At 39.6% G+C, this 22,850-nt stretch overlaps 1 long non-coding RNA gene across 1 annotated transcript; it reads left to right on the top strand.

The window, feature by feature from the left end:
* Position 1: 1 nt before the first annotated feature.
* LOC118998562 (uncharacterized) lies at positions 2-22,396 on the top strand. The gene is made up of 3 exons (XR_005068888.1): positions 2-13; positions 10,196-10,198; positions 22,311-22,396. It is a non-coding gene; the product is annotated as an uncharacterized LOC118998562 (long non-coding RNA).
* Positions 22,397-22,850: the final 454 nt, after the last annotated feature.

Raw genomic sequence — 22,850 nt, 5'->3', positions numbered from 1 at the left:
TCCCAGAGTCTCAGTCTGCAGATCTGGGAGACAGTATGGTGGGCAAGGGAATTGTCGGCACCTTGCTCCTTGCCAGATGTGTCTAGCATGACTTAGGTAGTTTCCCTCTTGAACCAAAGTGTCATGGCTGATGGGCAGCCGTCTTGGTTGACACGAGTGACTTAATTTTGTTTTACCTACTTCATGCTATCTTGGCTGGACTATTTTATTGGTCCTTCTCTCCACAACCTATAACTGAGTTGGTTGAAGTTCTAGTTCAATGCCTCATTGTAGCATTAGTACTGTAGAGCATGAGGTCTTCATCAGTGTTGTCAGACCCCACATATTACAGGTGTCTCCAGAATCCTTGGAAAGAAGAAAGGTGATGTTGTTCCATTCAAGTCAGTTATGAAGATTCCTGGGGAGGGATATCATTGAGCTGGGTTTGAGAAGACATTTGGCTAAGGACAAAAACAAGAGAGATTTTAGCACATGTTTTCTTTACTACCTCTCCAAATGGAACATCACTAGGCATTAAGACAATTATCCACTTTCAGGATATCCTTTATAATGTCAGAAATCACTGAGTGAACAAAGACTGCTTAAATTGCAATGTAATGTGATTTTCCATGACCTGTTTTATTTATGCCTTGGTTAGCAGGCTCCCCTGGAGTGTCAGGGGCTCTAATTGGGCCAAATTGAAGAAAATTCTTGTAAACTACTTCGAAAAGCATTCTAGTTCGCTTATTTTAACATAATTTAAAATTATGCAGTAACTGAGAAAAACAAAAAGCATTTTGGAGAGCACTGTGGTATGAAAAGTGGGGGAGAAGTAATCTACTGTAAGTATAAGGAGCTCTCAGCCTTGAAGGTGACTAAAATCATTTCATGTGTTAAACCTCTCAGCCATTTCCTTAAAGTTGTTAATGCCATTTGACTTTAAAATCCTATTAAAAGTTCATTCTATCTATTTTTAAATCTCTCCTATTTTCTTGATTTTCAGATATGGGCTTTATCTGTTCATTTATGTCAAAGAAGTATTATTTTTTATAATAGTTCAATACCTAGTCGTTCCATACTGGTAAATAAAACTAAAACTATTCTGTACTTCCTGAATTATATGATATTCACTCAAAGCCACCATTGATAAAAGGTTTTGCTCAAGATTTGTTTTTAAAAGTCCATGAGAAAATAAGTGTTTAAGAGTAGTTAGCATCTCGCCCTGGCTGGTGTAGCTCAGTAGATTGAGCGCGGGCCTGCGAACCATACGATTGAGGTTCAATTCCCAGTCGGGGCACATGCCTGGGTTGCAGGCCAGTTCCCGGCAGGGAACCAAGAGAGGCAACCATACGTTGATACTTCTCTCCTTCCCTTCCCCTCTAAGGATAAATAAATAAAATCTAAAAAAAAGAGTAGTTAGCATCTCTATACTTTATTTTTTGCCTAAGGTAAATACAAAAATCTTTGCCAAGGGCAAGGGCAGAAGAACGGTCCCAGCTAAGTAAGCTGGAGGGGAGCAGGAGGCTCCACTCTCCAGGCAGACATGGTGGGGGTGCAAAGGCATGAAGACAAAAGAACCAGGGCAGCAGATGGCATGAAGTGAGTAGAAGAGTGATGAGCCCATAGTGTCCTTTCTAATAGGGATCTTCATTCATTCCCCAATATACGTTCTCTGAAATTCCATGTTGCTGCAAAACATGAAAACAGGGAAGTTAGAGGTTCCCAAAACAATATTACTTTACCATGAACATACTCACAAGGCATCCTGGATGATGTGACTCTTACAACTGGAAATGACACCCACAGCCAAGGTCATGAACAAAGGCAGATGCCAGGTACAGAGTCCCTGCAGCATATTGAGTTCTTGGGTCAGGGTCATCAGGGGAACACTTGAAAAATATCAACCTTTTTTTTTGAAATTTCAAGTGTGCTTTTAAAAACTTGTATTTTCTGTTGCTTAAGATGGAGCCCTCCTGGTAGCAGTTTGTCCTAAAGTGAGTGAGGGCCTAGATTTCTCAGATGACAATGTCTGTGCTTCCAATGTCTGGAATTCCATAACAATAGGGATTCCTTTTCTTCTTTTTTCTTAGGTTTTTTATTGTTATTCTTTTACAGTTGGCCCCGTCTGTCTCCCTCTGTCCTCCTCCACCATCCTACCACCTCTCTACCGTGGTCAATCCCCACACTGGTTTCCATGTCCATGGGTCATTCATACACGGCTCTTTAACTAGTTCCTTCCCTTTCCTTCAACCATTACCCCCAACCCCTCCCCCCTAGTCATTGTCAGTCTGTTCGATGTTTCCATGGCTATGGTTTTATTTTGTTTGTTAGTTCATTTTGTTCACTAGATTCCTGTTCTAGGTGAGATTATATGGTATTTGGCTTTCTTTTTTTCCCTTTTTTATTTAATAATTTTTATTGTATTTTCATTACCATTGAGTTCAATTATAACCCATAACCCCACCCCCCACAATCACCACACTGTTATCCATTGTCCATTGGTACTTTTTCCTTTTTCCTCAATCCCTCCTCACCCTTCCCTCCTTTCCCCAGCTGTCATCTTGTTGTCTATGAGTCTATTTCTATTTTGCTTGTTAGTTCAGTTTGTACATTAGATTACACATATGAGTGAAATCATATGGTATTTGTCTTTCTCTTACTGACTTATTTCATTCAGCATAATGTTCTTCAGGTCCATCCATGCTGTCACAAAGTGTAAAACTTTCTTCTTTTTTACAGCCAAATAGTAATCCATGGTGTAAATGTCCCACAGTTGTTTCATCCATTCATCTACTGATGGACACTTGGGGTGCTTCCATATCTTGGTGATTGTAAATAACACTGCAATGATCATAGGAGTGCTTATGTTCTTTTGAATTTGTGTTTTGCATTCCTTTGGATATATTCCTGAAAGTAGGGCCTCTGGGTCAAAAGGGAGATTCATTTTTAATTTTTTGAGATACCACCATACTGCTTTCTACAGTGGCTGCACCAGTCTGCATTCCCACCAACAGTGCGATAGAGCTCCCTTTTCTCCACATCTTCACCAACACTTGCTGTTTGTTGATTTATTGATGGCAGCCATTCTGACAAGTGTGAGATGGTATCTCATTGTGGTTTTAACTTGCATGTCTCTGAGGACTAGTGATGCTGAGCACCTTTTTTATCTCTATTGGCCATCTGTATGTCCTCTTTGAAGAAGTGTCTACTCAGTTCCTCTGCCCATTTTTAATTGGGTTGTTTGGTTCTTTTTTCGACATTGAGTTTTATAAGCTCTTTATAAATTTTGGATATTAGCTCCTCAGCAGATATATTCTCCCATTATGTGGGTTATCTTTTAATTTTGTTGGTATTTTCTTTTGCTGTGCAAAAACTTTTTAGTTTGATGTAGTAGCATATATTTATTTTTTCTTTTGCTTCCCTTGCCTGGGGATTTATATCTGATAAAATATTGCTATGAGCTATGTCAGAGATTTTGCTGCTTGTGTTTTCTTCTATGAGTATTATGGTTTCAGGTCTAACATTTAAGTCTTTAATGCATTTTGAGTTTATTGCTGTGTGTGGTGTATGGCGGTGGTCTAATTTCATTTTTCTGTGTGTATCTGTCCAACTTTCCCAACACCATTTATTGAATAAACCATCTTTAGCCCATTGTATGTGCTTACTTCTTCTGTCAAACATAAACTAACTATAAATGTGTAGGTTAATTTCTGGGCTCTCTATTCTGTTCCATTTATGGCAGTACCATGCTCTTTTGATTACAGTGGACTTACAGTATAGTTTGATATTAGAAAGCATGATTCCTTCAATTTTGTTCTTTCTCAGGATCGTTGTTGCTGTGTGGGACCTTTTGTAGCTCCATGTAAGTGTTTTAAATATTTGTTCGAGTTCTTTGAAAAAACACTGGAATCTTCATAGGAAACGCTTTGAATGTTGCTTTGGGTAGTATGGACATTTTGATGGTGACAGTTCTTCCTATCCACAGACACAGTACATACTGTGCTTCCACTTATTTGCTTCTTCTTCAATTCCTTATCAGATATTTGATTTGCAAATAATTCCTCCCTATCTGTGTTCTTTTTTATTTTATTCTCTTAAGAGTGCTTTTCAAAAACCAAGCCTTACATTTTATTATTTATATGTTTATGCTATTACAGTTGTCCCAGTTTTCCCCCCTTCACCCGCCTCCACCCTGCCCACTCTCTCCACTTCCATGGACATACACACTGTTGTTCGTGTCTGTGGGTCCTTCATTTATGTTCTTTGACTGATCCCTTTACCTTCTTTCACATAGTCCCGACCTCCCCTCTCCCCTGTTACAGCTTTCAATCCATTCCGTGATTCTACACCTCTGGTTCTATTTTGCTCATTAGTTTATTCTGCTAATTAGATTCCTCTTATAAATGAGGTCATAAGGTCATCTTTCAATGACTGGCTTATTTCACTTAGCAAAATAGTCTCCAGTTCCACCCATGCTGTTGCAAAAGGTAGCGATTTTTCTTTCTTTGTGCTTTATAGTCTTCCATTGTGTAAATGTACCATAGTTTTTAACCCACTCATATAATGATGGGCACTTAGGCTGTTTTCAGATCTTGGCTATTGTAATTAGTGCTGCTGCAAACATAGGGCTGCATGCATTCTTTTGAGTTGGTATTTCAGCCTTCTTAGTGTATACCCTAGTAGTGGAATCTCTGGATTAAAAGGCAGGTCTATTTTTAATTTTTTCAGGAAATTCCATGCCATTTTCCACAGTGGCTGTACCAGTCTGCATTCCCAGCAAGAGTGCACTAGGGTTTCCTTTTCTCCACATCCTCACCAGCACCTGTTGTTTGTTGATTGACATTTTGGCAAGTGTGAGGTGATATCTTATTTTGGTTTTAATTTCATCTCTCCGATGGCTAGTGTTGATGAACATTTTTTCATATGTCTACGGCCATCTGTATGTCCTCCTTGGAGAACTTTCTGTTCATGTCTTTTCCCATTTTTTAATTGGATTGTTTGTCTTTCTGGTGTTGAGTCATATAAGTTCTTCATATATTTTGGAGATTAAGTCCTTGTCCAATGTATTATTGACAAATATGTTCTCCCATATACTCAATTCCCTTTTCATTTCATAATTTCTTTAGACACACAGGGGGGTTTTAATTTGATGTAGATCAATTTGTTTATTTGTTCCTTTATTTCCCTTGCTTTAGGAGCGATATCAACAAAAATTGCTATGTGAGATATCTGAAATTTTACTGCCTATGCTTTTGGTTAGGATTTTATGATATCATGACATATTTATGTCTTTTATCCATTTGGAGTTTATTCTAGTGTATGGTGTAAGTTGGTGGTCAAGTTGCATTTTTTGGCATGTACCAGTGCAGTTTTCCTAACACCACTAATTGAAGAGGCTATTTTTACTCCATTTTGTGCTCCTGCCCCCTTTGTAAAATATTAATTGACCATAGAGGCATGAGGTAGGTCAGTTTGGGACTCTCTATTTTTTTCCATTGATCTATGTGTGTGTGTCTGTGCCTGTATCAGACTGTTTTGATTACAGTGGCCTTGTTGTATAGTTTGATATCAGGTATTGTGATCCCTCCAACTGTGTTCTTGTTTCTCAAGATTGCTGAGGCTATTTGGGACCTTTCTTGGTTCTATGTAAATTTTTGGAATATCTGTTTTAGATCTGTGAAATATGCCATTGGTATTTTAACAGAAATTATGTTGAACCTATAGATTGCTTTGGGTGGTATAGATATTTTAATGATGTTAATTCTTCCAATCCATGAACACAGTATATGCTTCTATTTATTTGTATCACCTAGAATTTCTTTCTTTAGTGTTTTATAGTTTTCTGAATACAGGTCTTTTACCTCCTAGATTAAATTTATTCCTAGGTATTTTTGTTGTTGTTGCTGTTGTAGTAAATGGGATTTTTCCCTTAGTGTCTCTTTCTGATAGTTCATTCTTTGTGTACAGAAATGCTATCAATTTCTGAATATTGACTTCATATCCTGCTACTTTGGTGAATCCACTTAGTAGGTCAGGTAGTTTCATCGTGGATCCCACAGGGCTCTCTATGTACACTGTATCACAAGCCTTCCATTTTCTAAGTATAATTTATTAATTTGTTTTTTGAGGATTATGCTTTTGTATCTAAGAAAAGTTTGCCTGATCCATAATCACACAGATTTACCCCAATGTTTTTTCTAAGAGATTTATTGATTTAGATTTATATTTAAGTTTATGATTCATTTTGAATTTATTTTTATGTATGGTAGATGATATAGAAGAAAAGTTTTGTGGTTTCTTTTCTGCACACAGATATTACCATATGTTTAAGAACACTTTTTCTCTACTGATCACCTTTGCGTCTTTGTCGTAATTCAACTGTCCCTATATGTGTGAGTCTACGTGGACTCTACTCTGTCCCATCGATCTATTTATTTATCCTCGTACCAATACCACAATGTTTTGATTATTGCAGGTTTATAATGAGTCTTGAAATAAGATAGTCTAGTCCTCCAATTTTGTTCTTTTTAAAAAAATGTATACTTGCTATTCTAGAATCCTTGAAATTCTATGTAAAATTTAGAATCAGTCTGTCAGATTCTATAAACTGAAAGAAAAATTGAAAATTTATTGGAATTAAATGGAATGTATAGAGATATTTAGGAGGATTTATTTCTTAACAACTTCTGAGCCTGCCTTGGCTGGAGTAACGCAGGGGATTGAGCATGGGCTCATGAACCAAAAGGCTGACAGTTCAATCCCCAGCCAAAGCCAATGCCTGGATTGTAGGCCAGGCACTCCAGTAGGGGGCACATGAGAAGCAACCACACATTGATGTTTCCCTCTCTCCTTTCCCTCCCTCTCTAAAAATAAATAAATAAAATTGTTAAAAAATAATTTTGATACAAGAATACAATCTATCTATTTACTTAGGGTTTTTTTAAGATTTCTATCATGCTTTGTAGTTTTTAGTGTACAAGTCTTTCTATGTTTTGTAAGATATTCCCTGTTTATTATTTTCAATACTATCACAAATTATTTTTTTAATTTCAAAATCTGGTTGTCTAGTATTAGTATATAGAAACGTAATGAATTTTTATATACCAATAATTTACCCTGCAATCTTATTAGAATCATTTTTTAGTTCTAGAAATTTTCTGGTAGAGTCCACTGGACTTTCTCTATAGACAATTATGGTCATTATAAATAAGGAGAGTTTACCTTTTTCTTTCCAATTAGAATGCTTTTTTAAATTTTTTATTTATTTATTTANTTTTAATTTCAAAATCTGGTTGTCTAGTATTAGTATATAGAAACGTAATGAATTTTTATATACCAATAATTTACCCTGCAATCTTATTAGAATCATTTTTTAGTTCTAGAAATTTTCTGGTAGAGTCCACTGGACTTTCTCTATAGACAATTATGGTCATTATAAATAAGGAGAGTTTACCTTTTTCTTTCCAATTAGAATTCTTTTTACTTATTTTTTTCTTGCATAGTTGCATTGGTAGAACCTCCAGTGAAATATTGAATAGAAGTGGCAGAAAAAGAGGTCCAGTTTTGCTCCTCAGTTTAAGAGAAAAACATTCAGCCTTTCTTTGCTAAGTATGGTGATATCTATAGTTTTTTCATAGGTACATTTTATCAAGCTGAAAAACTTCTATTTCTAATTTCCTAAAAGTTAATTTTTTAATCAGGAATAAATATTAGATTTTGCTAAATTATTTTCCTTATGTTTTGGAGTTATATAGCCTTTCTTAATTGCTAACATCATTTTGTTAAACAAACATCCCATCTAGGAACAGGTCTTACTTAGCCATGATGTATTATAATGAGTACTGTTTTAAAACACTGATTTAAAATCTATGCTTTTAAAACACTACTCTTTTTATATATATTTTGGGTTACATTTGTAAAATTCTGTTTAGAGAGATCGCTATTAATGTTCATTGGTATTTATAGTGAGAAACATTTACCTATAGTTTTCTCTTCTTGTCACATTTCTGTCTTATTTTGGTATCAGGATAATGTTGGCTTCATAGAATGATCTAAGAAATCAGTGTTTGTAAAATATTCTCTCTTTTAAATATTTTACAAACACTTTTCCAGGGGTAAATGAATATAAGAAAAGAGTCTCAACACCATTAGTCATTAGGGTAATGCTAATAAATTAAAAACATAACAAAGTACCACTACACTATTACATTAGAATGGCTAAAATTATAGATTGGCCATACCAGATGTTGGCAAGGATGTGAAGCAAATGGAACTCTCTTTTGCTGCTATTAGGAATATAATATGTTATACCCACTTTGGAAACAAAAGTGGCAGTTTCTTCAAAGGTGCAATATAACTACCACACAATCCAGCCATTCTACTTATGTATACATTTACCCAAGAGAGTTGAAAGTATATATTCTTACAAAGACTTGCACACAAATATTGATATTAGCTTCTTTTTAGTTATGAAAAAATTGGAAATAACTCAAATGCCCATCAACAGGTGGCTGTATAAACAAACTGGTACATCCATATAATAAAAAACTACAGAGCAATAAAGAAGAATGACCTATTGATTCATGCCATGACTTGGAACAATTTCAAAATACTTACTTATGCTGAGAAGAAAAAAACAAGTATGCTTATTGTATATAATTTTATTTATATAAAAATTAGAGAAAAGGCAAACTCATCTAAAGTGACAAAGTGACAGAAAGCTGATAATTGGTTGCCTAGAATGAGGGTGGAACAGAGGCTGGGCGGGAGGAAGAGAGAGATTGCTAAGGGGCTTGAGGAAATTTAGCAATGATAGCTTGGTTCATTATCTTGATTGTGGCCATAGCCTTACAAGTATATTCATTTGTGAAAACTTTATCAAAGTGTATATTTTAACTATATGCAATATAAGGAATGTCAATAATACCCTGTAAAGTTGTTAAATATAAACACTGTACATAAAAAAGAAATTTGATTTTATATGATACCTATTATTCATTGCTGATCAAATTCAATGTGTTCTTATTGTAGATTTGGGAAAAATTAAGAAAGCACAAGCAGAAAAATGAAAATATCAATCATTAAACTACTCTAAAATTACCACCTTTAAAATTTTATAGAAATCTTTTCTTTGGTTGTAATACATTTGTCCTACAAATTTTGTATTTTGAGATAAATACTATTGTGCATGTAATCTGCTTCTTTAACTTAATGAACTAAGCTAAGCTTTTCACTGCATCATTAAGTCTTCTTGTGCAATGTGGATTTTAATGAGTTTACAATATCCTAATATTTGTTAAAGCAATGTTTCGTTAGACCTATGTTGTTTCTAATCTCTGCTTTTAAAACACTATAATAAATCTACTTATATATACAACCTGAAACATCCCTCTTTATTTTCTAGCATAAATACTTAAAAAGTTATTTTACATTTATTTTGCTTAGTCAAAATATGTATAACGTTCTAAGTCTTCTTGTCCATGGTGCCAAATTTAAGGAAGGTTTTATTTTTAACAAAACTGTACTTTCCCTTATTAAAAAATCAATGTATGCCCATTATTTCTCTCTCTCTTTTTCTCTCTCTCCCCATGTCTGTGTGTGTATCACATATGCAGTAAAAATACAAAAATTTATATTTTAGAAAAAAAAGTAACGATGAACTCCTTTAGTTTTACCTTGCCTGGGAAGCACATTTATCTCTCCTTCAATTCTAAATGATAGCTTTGCTGGATAGAATAATCTAGATCATAGGCCCTTGCTTTTCATCACTTTGAATTCTTCTTGCCAGTCTCTTCTGGCATGCAATGATTCTTTTGAGAAATCAGCTGACAGTCTTATGGGAACTCCTTTGTAAATAACTATCTACTTTTCTCTTGCCAGATTTAAAAAATAAGCTAAGCAAACAAGCAGAACAGAAACAGAATCACAGATATGGAAATCATTTGGAGGTGTATCAGCTCAGGATGGGGGAAGGGGGAGAAGAGGGGGAAGGTGCCGGGATTAAGAAGTAAGAATTAGTAGGTACAAAATAGACAGGGGCATGTTAAGAATAGTATAGGAAATGGAGAGCCAAAGAAGTTATATACATGATCCTTGGACATGAACTAAGGGGGGATTGCTGGAGGTAATGGGGGTACTGGGCAGAATGGGGGAGGGGGGCAAAGGGGGAAAATTAGGACAAATGCAATAAAGTAATCAATAAGATATATTTTAAAAGAAAGTAAAATAGGTTGTTGTGTTAGGTTCAGTTGAGATCACTTTATTATTTAGTAAAAATCAAGATAGTATATTAGAAACATCAACTATTTTTTAACAACTGCTTAACATAAACCTAAATTCCAAAAAGTGATTTCAGTATCTAGTTGTTCCTATTGCTTTTTTATTGCTTTAAAACACTCAGAAGGCTAACACTGTTCATATGACTTTCATTAAAGTTGCCTACTGACCAGTGGACAAGGACAGTAACCTCATTTGCTTTAGTCAGCTGTGATTTTCTTAGGACTGGGAGAAAGTGATAATTGATCCTTATGGGGGGCACACAAGGAAACAGCCAGGGAGCACACAAATAAATTAGCGTCAAGGCCACAGGCTGAGTTGCTAATTGGCTCAGGGGCTATTTCTTCTAAACTTATTCCCTTAGTCCTGACTTCACCTGCTGGAGACTGAGATTCCCTCAAGTGGAGCCCTGCCTCCAGAGGGAGGGACAAAAGTGACACCAGCTCTCTCTTCTCATTGGAGAATCACAGTCATCTTTAATTTGATCTACCAAGAGAAGGAGGAAAGGAGTGGGTACAGGAGAGAGGCAGGGTGAGTCAGCATGGTTCTAATAGAGCCTCCTGCTCTACCTGTTGCCAATGCTCTGGATGGCCTCCTAGAAGATGCCATGAGCACCCTCAGAGAAGCTTAAAGAGGGAGGGCCCCAGGAGAGGACCTCATACAGTTGCATGGTGGACACAGCCCACACAATGGGTCCTTTTAGAGACCTACCCTCCTCAGCTGCTGGTTCATGTCCCAATAAGGTTGCCCACCAGGACCTCCCAGTGATCTAAGAGCCTTCACTAAGCTCCTAAACTCTCCTGTGACTTACTTGTTAGAGCCTGAACTGCACACAGGTTGGTCTAGTGTGCATGGGTGCGTCTGAATTACCTGAGCAGTGACCAGAAGTGATTTCAGTGTCCATTGTGCATGCTACACAGTGGATTACACCTGATCCCTGCAGCTGAAAAGTCTGTGACTGAAGGTAGGGAGCACTGAGGAGGGGAAGGTAAAGGTCCTTTATGGGGTAAAATGAAAGCAGCTGTCCAAAGCTAACCCAAAGGTGTGGAGATGCTTGCTGTCCCCTGGAATGGGGAACAAAGTTGAATGTCAATTCTGGGAGGGTTCTAAGTGGACTCCTTTGGGCTCTAGGTGCATGCTCCCAGCCTTTGGTTCAGCAGAGGGTATTCTTAGAAGAGTAAACATACTAGACTGGAAGACTCTATCTCTGGTCTTGGACAGGGAACACAGCACTAACTATCAAAGCTGAGTCTTGGTAATCAGATAGCACTCATGTTGTTTTGCAACACACAGAAGAAAAGTAAAGCAGAACTCTGCTTTTTTTTTTTTTCTGGCAACGCTTAGGAGGTACAGGGAGGATAACCTCCAGTTACAGATGTTAAGTTTATGGCATATGTAGATTTTATCTCCCATGAATAATGACTGTACCAGGGTTGGTGCAGCGATGTGCATTACATTCTCATTCTTTACAGCTCCACCTGGGTGCAGACACAGGATGCTGTGTGCAATCAGGATAAAGAAAACAGCCCACTTTCTTCCTTTCCTTCAAGCTATGTGTTTAGCCTTTATATTGAGCCCTCAGAATGGGCCGTGTCTCCCCTCCCTCGATTTTGGGATCATTTTGCTCTGGTTGAGCTCATTTAACAACTTCATTTGAATCTAGTATTGAAGGTGAATTAGACTGGATACTTATGCAATGTAATAACCTTGAATCAGAGTTTTCTAAATTTACACTTGAAAAGATGTATAGAAATTCCTTGCAGCTCTCTGGAAGCTTCCCATTGTATGAGCTATGCTGTTAGGACGCGAGACGGTTCCAGGGAAAACCCAAAGACAGCAGCACAGAAAGCTCTTACGTATGAAAAGACAAAAAATAAAAATAAAAAGGGGCATTGGGCAATTTCAACACAGCAAATTTTACCATTCTTCACTTATCCTGTGGAATCAAAAGCTTAGACACATTGAAATGGAGTAAAGTGGGCCAAATGCCGCCCTGAGGCAGGCATGCTCTGTTCCCAAGGACTTCCTGGAAACCCTGTTTATTTTGCTCAGGCACATGAAGGTTGAACTGCTTGGGTCTGAACTGGAGCCCATTGGCAGACGGTCAATGCCCAAACCTTCAGGACTTGACCTAGATGTTTTCTCAGTTGTCATCATCCACAACACTCTCAGTCCAGCCTGTCGTCACAGTGACCACAAGATCGAGCTCAAACAGACCCTACAGTTGGTGCCATTGTTATCATGATCTCAGGAATTTGTTACTGTCAGTCACTGCCTTGGTCCCTCACCTTCTGCAACTCCTCACATCTGGGTCCCAACTTCAGCTTTAACATGTCTGCTCCCCTCCACTTCCTGGGCGCATCCCGCATGTGGGTAGAAGTCAATAGCCTTTGTCTCAGTATCAGTTCAGACCTCATAGGGCTTGTGTTGGATGTCGGAAAGTGAAATTTATCGCAGGAGGTGGATAGACTGGCAACTTTGTCTTTCCTTAAGTGTTGCCCAGTTTCCCAGCCAGCACTCTGCTCCTACAGATTTGCAGGTGTAGATTTCATAGACCCTCCAGGACCCAGAACTCCTACTTGAGCCCTGGAGCAGCAGACTGTCCCAAAGCTCCAGCCGCCCATCTAATCAGGAATTCTTTTTTAAAAAAAATTTAATTGTTGTTCAAGTATAGTTTTCTGTCTTTTACTCCCATCCCAGCCCAACCCCCCAGCCTTCCCCATCTCCCTCCCATTTCCACCCACCCTTAGTTTTTGTCCATGTGTCCTTTATATTTGTTTCTGTAAACCCTTCCCCTTTTCCCCTGAAATTCCCTCCCCTTTCTCCTCTGATCACTGTCAACCTGTTCTCTATTTCAGTGTCTTTGGTTATATTTTGCTTGCTTGTTTTTTTTGTTGATTAGGTTCCTGTTAAAGGTGAGATCATATGGTATTTGTCTTTCACCCTCTGGCTTATTTTGCTTAGCATATTCTTGCCATCCTGGCCTGGTTTCCAGGTTGGATTACTGCCAGCGGGATTCCCCTTCATTCATCTGGACTGGAGCTCCCAGAACTGGAGGTAACATCATCATCACTTCTGCTGCATTTGGGCCTCGCTCTTCCTTGACACCACGAGCCTCCAGGCTATAAGCCTGAGCTCTTCCATCAACACTGCAGCTCTGCAGAAGGGTCTGCAGACATTAGGGAGGAACCCAGGGGGTAGTGAAGGAGTGACAAAGCAGATGCTTCTGAGGCCCACAGGAAGCAGGGAAGGAAGTACAGCAGACCTGCCACACTTCACTCCCAAGCAAGAAAAAGGTGCAGATGAGAGGAGATTCCACAGTAATTTTCGCTGGGTGGCAGTACATGGAGAGACTTACACAAACTGACACTTTCTGGGGCCACACTGAGAGACTTCTTGAACCTCAGGCCCTGACAAGAAAAATCAGCAAAGTTCTCAGTCCCAAAGGCATTAGGGATAGGACAACTTCAGACGGCCAATTGGTTTTTCTTCTCTTTCAGTGAAAGGCTGATTCAGTAGCTACTACCTGCAGTTCCTTATACATCCAAACACGTTTCGCAAACTCTAATAAGGTTTCATTTCATTCATCAGTGGGCACAAAAAGACAGGTGAGATGTTTGCAGACAAATCTTAACAAATCCATTATTTCTACTGAAAAAGCATATCTCAAATTGATGCACAAGTACATCTCAGTGAGTGTTGCTGTGGGGGCTGTCACAACCACCCCAACTCATGCCCCAGGAATGGGGGCACCCTCTTCTCAGTGGGCCTAGGCAAGTGTCATCAACCTGGCAGCCATATCATTCTCCTAGCAGCCCTGTCACCTGGGTTGGGAATGTCCCCCTGGAGCTGGGCTGTGAGACACTCCTTGCCCTCCCCACACAGCTTGGACTTGACACAAGCTTGATTTACCTTTTTCTGTGCTGTGTCTGTCAGATGACTCTCTGCCTCATCATGAAACAAGTGCAGTCTCTCCTGTGCCAAGCAGAAGTGGGTCTTGGTGGGGAGACCCAGGATTCTCTCTCCCAGAAGAAAAGGAGCAACTGACAACTTGGTGATGATGTGACCTGAGGAGGAGAGCAAAATGGCAGCATTAGGACCAAGTGAAAAGCCAGGAGGGCCAGTGGGGGAGACATCTACATCACAAGGAAGACAGATTCCAGTGTCTCTCAGGCAATCTCCATGGCCTCATAACACCAGCTGCATTTCCTTTTGGGCTGGGAGTCCCTTTTTTGATCCCACAAAGAGATTGAAGCCAAGGCTGGGGTCAGGTCTTGCCCTGGGCCTAGAGGGGAGACCCATCTGGTAGGGAGGTGCTGCTCAGCTGTTCTCCATAGTGACAAAAGCTCCTTGTTGACCAAATTTTACATAGACTCCTCTGAGTCTTCTTTTCAAGGAGGCTTCATCATGGACTCCAGCCTTGTCCTGTCTCTCCTGGTTTTAGTAGGAATTTTGCCAAATCAATTGAGCAAGAATCCCTCACCTCTGATGTCTAAGTCCTTGGCCTGCCCTTGACAAAAATCTTCACTGGTTAGTTTAGCAAGAATCCCTCTACTTCTGCTGTCCTGTGCTAGTACTTTTCCATCCTTGACCCCCTCACACTGCTCCTTGGCTATAAACCTCCAGCTGTCTCTGCTATATTTGGAGTTGGGCTCATTCTTACTGAAGCCCCTCTCCCCCTCTGCAGTAGCACTGTATAAACTCTGCCATTACTGCCTTTAACTAGAGTGGTCTGTATTCCTCTTCACAGCAGGCATCTCACCTCTGCATCAATGCATAGACACCTATGCATCAATGCATAGACACCTATGCATCAATGCATAGACACCTGCATCTGCTTTCGCTGTCTCCCTCTGCGTGGACAGACAGTGTAGGGAGCAGACAGGGCAAGGGGAAGGGGCAGCAAATATGCCAGCATCAGCTTCTTCCTCCAGGAGGCTGAACTTCCTCCAGTGTTCCAAATCCCATTCTCCTGTGCCTGACTACCTCTCCCACGTCTATAAATAGCCTTCTGTTTTCTGCCTTTTATTGATATTCTATGAAAGCGAATCTCAATTTATAATTATTCGTTGCTCCTTATTTAATAACATTTTGCCTTCCTTATTCTTAATAAGATTGTTGTTTATACTTTTGTAGGTCTAGTTCTCAGGGAAGAAGTCTCAAATAACGATGTTAAATAACTCTCAACTTACACCTGTTAAACTGACAGTCAACAGTCAACATGTGGAGGTATCAGATCACAGAGTCTGGAGTTGTATGTGTAGGCTTTGACTAAACGTTTTCAGTTGCTTTGGCTGTCATGTAGATTCTAGTCAAAGATTGTAAAGTATGTCAGCCATGTCCTGAAGGCCTGCCTATAAAGCAATTTTGAGGAGAAAAGTTTCAAATTATACTTTGCTTGAGATAATAGAAAAGTGTAGCTAGTTAAGCATAAAGCAATGATAACTTAAATAATAACAGCGATCACAAGATGGTTAGTTTCTGCCTGTTGCTTTAAAGATAGCATTGCTGATGCACAGTTACGAACTGTTTTGCAGGATCTTGGTTCTAAACCCAATTAGGTCACTCAGCTACAGTGTGGAAGGCCCCAAATGAGAGACACTATCGGAAACTGTATTCATCAGACTAAGGAAAATCACTGAAGCTTACCTGAGCACTAGCCAATCAGTATCATCCATGACCCCTAACCCCTAACCCTCAATCTTTGCCTTTAAAAGCCCTTGATCAAAAAATTATCAAGAAGTTCAGGTTTTGAGCACCAGCTCCCCATTCTCTTGGTTTGGTGCCCTGCCGATAAACCGCTTTAGTTTCTCCACAGCAACACTAGGCATTCAGTGTTTGGCTCTGCTGCACGTAGGGTGCAGAGACTCTCTTTGGTTCAATAACGTTTGGTCTCCAACTGATTTTTTAAATGTAGATAAAGACACCAATATTTATTTAAAAGGTCCCAAGAAAAATGACAAATGAAGTTGTGTTATAAACTACAAAAGGAAAGTCCCCTGATTCTTGATCTTTGCAAGCAAATCAACTAAGTCAGCCATTAAATTAAAAAATAATGCTCTATTTCAAAGTTGTGTGTAATCCTAATGCTTAAAACACATAGCATATTCATGGGTAGAACAAATGTTTCCCCTTCAGCAAATATGAAAATAAACCCTATCTCATGTTAGAAGCAGGTTGTCACTGGAGTGCAGACAACCATTAAAGATATTTAAAAGGTGCAAATGAAAAAAGGAGACTAAAACACTGCAGATAGCATGAATATTCCCAAAGTAGCTGATGAACCTCAGGATGGTTCATATCATTAGGAATAATGAACATGCTGTGTTACAGGTAAAAAATTAAAACAGGCCATATAACAGGAAAAAGAATTCAAGAATCCTGACACAACATAAAGAGATTTTTTTGAAAAGAAAGAAAGAAATATGGCCCTGGCCCGTTTGGCTCAGTTGGTTGGAGTGTCATCCTTTAATCAAAAGTTTGTGGGTTTAATTCCCTGTCAGGGAAAGTACTTAGGTTTCAGGTTTGATCCTTGGTCTGGGTATATATGATCCCCAGACCAGACGCATACAGGAGGCAACCAATTGATGTTTCTTTCTCGAATCAATGTTTCTCACTCCTTTCTTCTCTTTAAAAGCAATGAACAAAAATGTTCTGAGGTGAGAATTAAATAAAATGTAAATGATAAAACACCAGGTATTGATGTGTTACTGGTACTGGTAGATAGTCTGTCGGGACCACTGGGAGCAGGCTAAGGTTGGGGAAATAGGGGGAGCAGCTGGAGGAGGTGGACCTAGGCCATGAGGATGGGGTCTGGGAGCTGCTTTTGCACTCATCGGTGCTCCTCGGGGCACGGAGGGAATGCTGTGCACCAGACAACGCCTTCTCAGACTTCCCAGGGCCATGTCATGGACTCTGAGCTTTGCAGCACTTGTGTGTTGACCTGAGCACATGCTCCTCAGGCAAGGTGGTGGCAGAAGGAAGCTCTTCACTGAGTATGCTCCAGGCTAGCAAGGTAATTGGATGAGAGGGAAAAACTCTCTCACCCCCTTCCAGTACCAGATTGGGGGGTGAGACCAGAGGGAGGCAGGTACATGCCCAACAGAAGTTAAAATGGTGGCAGGAGAGGTTCCGGACCAAACAGGTCTGTCAGTCTAGCCAGGGGACATAAGGGATTGCTTGGGAGGTGGGCCGACCCAAAGACTGTGATACCATAGGGAGCTAATTGCTCATTCCGAGAAAGCACCTGGTCCATCCCACACCCAAAACTAATGTAAACCCAGAGGGGAAAAAAATCTCTCTCTTGCTCATGGTTAGCTGCTCAGTTAGCTGCACTCAGCGTGTATACTTGCCTATGCTCTCTATTGGCCACATCGCCTTGTGATCACATGGCCCATGGTTTCCAGGAGGGAGTCTCTCTTTCTTGCTGACCCGGTGAAGCATTTGCTGGTACCTTTGTATGCTCTCTGGCCTGAAAGCATGGGATCTTGTGGCCTGAGACGCTGCATGGTTAATGGCATTACCAGCTCTACACACAGCCTCCAGGGGGAATCCTGAAGTGGGACAGCAGCTGGGAACAAGCTAAGCTACCTGGATGACCATTTAGTAGCTCCATGGGTTCCAAAGGATGGTACTTTATAGATGGAGCAGGAATTCTGGACACCGCCTTTGGTTTTGGTCGTGATGAAGATAGTTGAATTTTGGGGGGGGGCGTGTTTTGGACAGGGTGAGCTTTAAGATGAGGAGTTCCCCATTCCCAGATCATTCAGCGTTCAATAAAAATGTTTTCCTTTCTCACCAGCCTCTGCCTCTAGAATTTGCCTTTTGGTGGCAGTGTACAGAGGGTTTGGCAGTGGGCAGCCAAACCCCACTTTGGTTTGGTAACATTACCAGGAGAAGATTTTTTAGAGAGAAATTCAAGAGCTTTCATCAGCAAGTTATTAAATTCATTAAAAAGAAGGGTATTAGCACATTACATTAAAACTACTTTGGACAACATGCAAAGTATTATTCATAAGAAAGAAATAGCCTAGACATATTATAGTAACCAATCAATTTTATTTACATATATATTGAAAAATATTAACAATGTACATTATAATACAACAGACTAAAACAGTCTGTCATAGTATTATCTACATTTTAATACTGTGCTGAGCTAATATGAGATTAATATGAGGTTATAATTATCCAGAGCTCACTGCTCCTTTACACAGCTTAGACAATGCCAACCTGTTCAAGTTTTTCTAGTTGGAGATTCTGAGTAGCTGAGGTTTACTTATATAAACATTTACCAAGAACTAGTAACATACCAGTTTCTACAGTGACTCCAAAGGACTTGAAAGCACAGTTCCTAGTTTATAATCTCACAGTTACCGGCACAGGGAGCCATTAGAAGTGAAGTAAACGCATGGTTCATGCAAGGCCATTTGGGAGCAGAGTGTGGTGGTTTGATTGCACTGCATAGGTGCTGAAGGACAGGTCAGTGGGAATGCCTGTTGGAGCTTCAGTGGAAAAGGAGTCTTGAGCAGTAGTGTGTATAGGTTTTGGACTGAAGGAAAAAATGGATCATGAGTAGTGTGTGTCTCTGTGTGTGCGTATACTGTTTGCCTATCTTTGTGGGGGTTGTGTTACTGAGTGAAGAAAAAGGAGTGAGGATGCCATAACAATACTTGAGCTGACTCCACATTCAGAGAGTGCAATAAGTACACTGATGAGTACACTGCTTGTGAAATTTTTCAAAAGACCCATGGAGCTCCAGTGTTTGAAATAAGTCAAAGGGGGGGATATTATGTGTATCCAGGCAAGAATTGGGGAACGCAGCTTATTGTAAAAGTATAAAACAGAGGGAGAGTATCAATAGCAAGAATACTGTTGAAAATAAACCAGTGCTCTCCAGAGTAGCAGCTCTCTCAGTATGGGTGAGAATTTATGGGTCAAAACAAAATGCATTAGTCTTGGTCTATAGGTTGATGCAGTTAAACAATCCTGAATGGAATAAGGAAGTTGGGATGGAGCCAGGAAACTGCATCTTCACAGAAGGTAGCAAGAGAACCCCCAAGAAACTACAGAGTGTTTTAGTAAATAGAAGCTCCAGGTTCTGATAACGCACATGGAAGCAAGGCACACAGGCAGATGTGGCCCCAGGAATTTTTATGGTGAAGCAGGTCAAGTCTGTCCTATTCAACACAGTGACTGAATCCATCAGCTTTGGGTGTTATCAGACATAGGAACTTTTTTTGAAATATTTACAACCAATAGGGAGCCAAGGGGAGATGGGATTTTTCAGAAAACCTATCTTGAAATAATCATTTTGCTAAATTCAAGTCCATTGTAAGTGTAGGGTAGTGTCACAGCCTGAGGTTGGATCTGGGCCCTTCCATTTGTGGGTGTTGAATTTCTTTCAGTTACTTAAACTCTCATCCTCCATTTATTGGGAATAATGGTAATAGTGCTCATAGTGTTATTGTGAAATTAAATGTTTTACTATTGGCACAATGCCTGGCCCATAGTAAATGTTCAGCAAATTCATAAAGAAAATATAGCATAGGAAAAGTGTTAGATTGTGGGCATGACAGGGAGTGCCCAGGGGTCCACATAAGAAATAAGCAAGTTCAACCATGCTGCCTCCTTATCTGCCCCCAGGGCTTGTGTCAGCCTTCTTTCACAGCTGGACCAAACTTCGTCTGCTACAGGAATGACTATAGCACATGGGGAGCTCACTGAAAAATGGGGAGACCCATTGCTCAAAATTACTGAGAATTTCAAGGTGGCAGGGAGACAAGTCCAAATATATAAATAAACAGTCAGCAGACCAACTTGACAGCAAAATTAGAGATTAGGGAATTAGATTTTTAGATCCAAGGATATGCTGCACATGAGACACATCTGACCTTAAACATACAAAAAGTGTGAAAGTAAAAAGACAAAAAAGTGTAAGTAGTCAAGTGCTAATCAGAAGAAAGCTCAGGCCCCTGTATTAGATAGCAATTAAAATAAATTTAAAGGCAAAGGCATTTAGTCACAGAGGAGTCATTATAAAATAATTTTTAAAATTAGTTCAACAAGAGAATTCAATCATTTTAAACCTCTGTACAATGTTGCTATCTATGAACTCTGCCATCAGAGTATAATCTTCCAACAGATCTTTCTCTGTTATTTTCAGGTCAAAGAGGAAAAATGATCAAAGACATAGAAAATTTGAACAACACGTTTGAGATGGTTAATTTTACATGTCAAATTGACTGGGCTGAAGAATGCCCAGTGTGTGAGGGTGTTTCTGGGAGAGATTTGTATTTGATTCTGTAGACTGATTAAAGTAGATTGCTTTCATCAGTGTGAATGGGTGTTGTCCAAACTCCTGGGAAACCGAAGAGAAGTAAAAGGTAGAAGAAGGGCAGATCCTCAGCCTTCTTGTGCGGGACATTCTTCTTCCTTCCTGGACATTGGAACTCCTGGTTCTGAGGCCTTTGAACTCAGGGAATCACTCCACTGACTTCCTTGGTTCTCTAGCTTGTGGACAGCAGACCATGCATGGGACTTCTTAGTCTGCATAAGAATGTGAGACAGGCCCTGTAATAAACTCTTCTTATATATCAATAGATATCCTATTGGTTCTGTTTCTCTGCAGTACTTGGACAAATAGAGCAATTAACCATTATGTTTTAATGGACTTTGTAGAATTCTGCACCCAAGTGATCAAAGAATGACATTGATCTCAAACACACATGGGGCGATTTACAAAATGGACATGCACAAGGTCACAGCAGCATTTAGATAATTCATACAGTATAGATTATGGACTGTGACCATAATGCAACTCAGTTAGAGTCTAATTAGAAAAGGAAGTCCCCTGTCTACTTAAAAATAAAAGAGGCAACACAGGGATCAGAGAAGATATAATAGGAATTTAGAAATATTTAGAAATGAATAATGAAAATCCTACATTAAAAATTTGTGAGTTTTGGCTAGGGTGGGGGAGTAGTGAGGGGAAAATGGAGACAACTGTACTTGAACAACAATGAAAAGATGTCAAAAAATTGTGAGATACACATAAAGTAACAGTCAAGATGAAAAATTTTGTCTTATACTCTTTTATTAAAAGAAAAAAAACTCTGAATTTTGATCAGTCAAACATCCAGCATAAAAAGATAGAAAGAGAACCACTGAATAGATCCCCCAAAAAGGAAAGAGGTAAAATAAAGAAGGGAGCATAAATCAATTAAATAAATGTTTAATAAAGACTATAGAGCAAAAAGTTAAATTTTAAAAAGTTAATAAAGTAGACAAACATCTAATAAAACTGAAAAACAAAAAAAGAAAAGGCAAAAGAAGCAATATCATGAGTGAAAGTGAACAAATCTCAGCTACAACATAGATTAAAATAAGACACAAACAACTGTATACCAATAAATTTGAAAACAAAGAAATTCTAGAAAAATATATATTGGCAAAACTGAATCCAGAGAAAAGTCTGAGCAGCATTAGAACAACCAAAGAAATTGAAATAGTAGTTAAAAATCTTTCCACTGAGAAAATATCAGGTTACCATGGTGTTAGAAGAAATTTCTAGCACTTCTGGCCAAGATGGAAATGTAGGTAGACACACTGTGCCTCCACCCACGACCAAAATAAGGACAACAACAATTTAGAAACAAAATAACAACCAGAACTGAGAGAAAATTGAACTGTATGGAAGTCAGACAACCAAGGAGATAAAATAGACACATTCATCCAGGCCGGTAAGCGGGGCGGAGTTGGGCACCCAGATGGAGAGGCTCTCGGCACGAAAAGGGGTGGCACCAGGGGCAAAAAGCACCTCGGGCAGGTAACACAGCAGCGGGGGGGCCCTGGGTGCTCAGGCAGCAGATGGCAGAACCCGGGTGTGGGGTGGCGACAGGCAGACTCAGCAAGGCGGCAATTGTGAAGTGAGGTACTCTGTGCAAGGCCAGTGACCAGGTGGTCCCACATTCGAGTGCAGATAAACCAGGCAAAATTGAGGAGCCAGAAAGACCGGGCAACCCAGGGTCCCAGCACCAGGAAATAAAGCCTCAAAGCACCGATTAAAAACACCCGTGGGGGATGAGGAGCAGGGAGAGACTACCAGCCTCACAGGAGAGTTTGTTGGAGAGACCCACAGGGTCCTAGATTGTACACAAGCCCACCCACTGGGAATCAGCACCAGAAGGGCCCAGTTTGCTTGGGGGAAGCGGCAGAGGGGACTGGAATCCTACAGAGAGTGAAGCAAGTGCCTTTGTTTCCTCTCTGACCCTGCTGCGCTCCCCCATACAGCATCACAACCCAGCAATGTGGGTTGCCCTGCCCTGGTGAACACCTAAGGCTCTGTCCCTCATTCTGAACAGGCATGAAGAGACCAAAAAAAAAAAAAATAAATAAAAAAATGGCCCAAATGGAAGAACAGATCAAAGCTCCACAGCAAATACAGCTGGGCAATAAACAGATAGCCAATCTATCAGATGCACATTTCAAATCACTGTTGATCATGATATTCACAGAATTGGTTGAATTTGGTCACAAATTAGATGAAAAAATGAAGGCTATGCTAAATGAAATGAGGGAAAATGCACAGGGAACCA

The sequence above is a fragment of the Sturnira hondurensis genome, unplaced genomic scaffold, assembly GCF_014824575.4.
Source record: "Sturnira hondurensis isolate 20B ecotype Veracruz unplaced genomic scaffold, ASM1482457v3 Scaffold0014384, whole genome shotgun sequence".
Lineage (NCBI taxonomy): Eukaryota > Metazoa > Chordata > Mammalia > Chiroptera > Phyllostomidae > Sturnira > Sturnira hondurensis.
The sequence above is the reverse complement of the archived record's forward strand: the minus strand, read 5'-3'. Positions and strand labels throughout refer to the sequence as shown.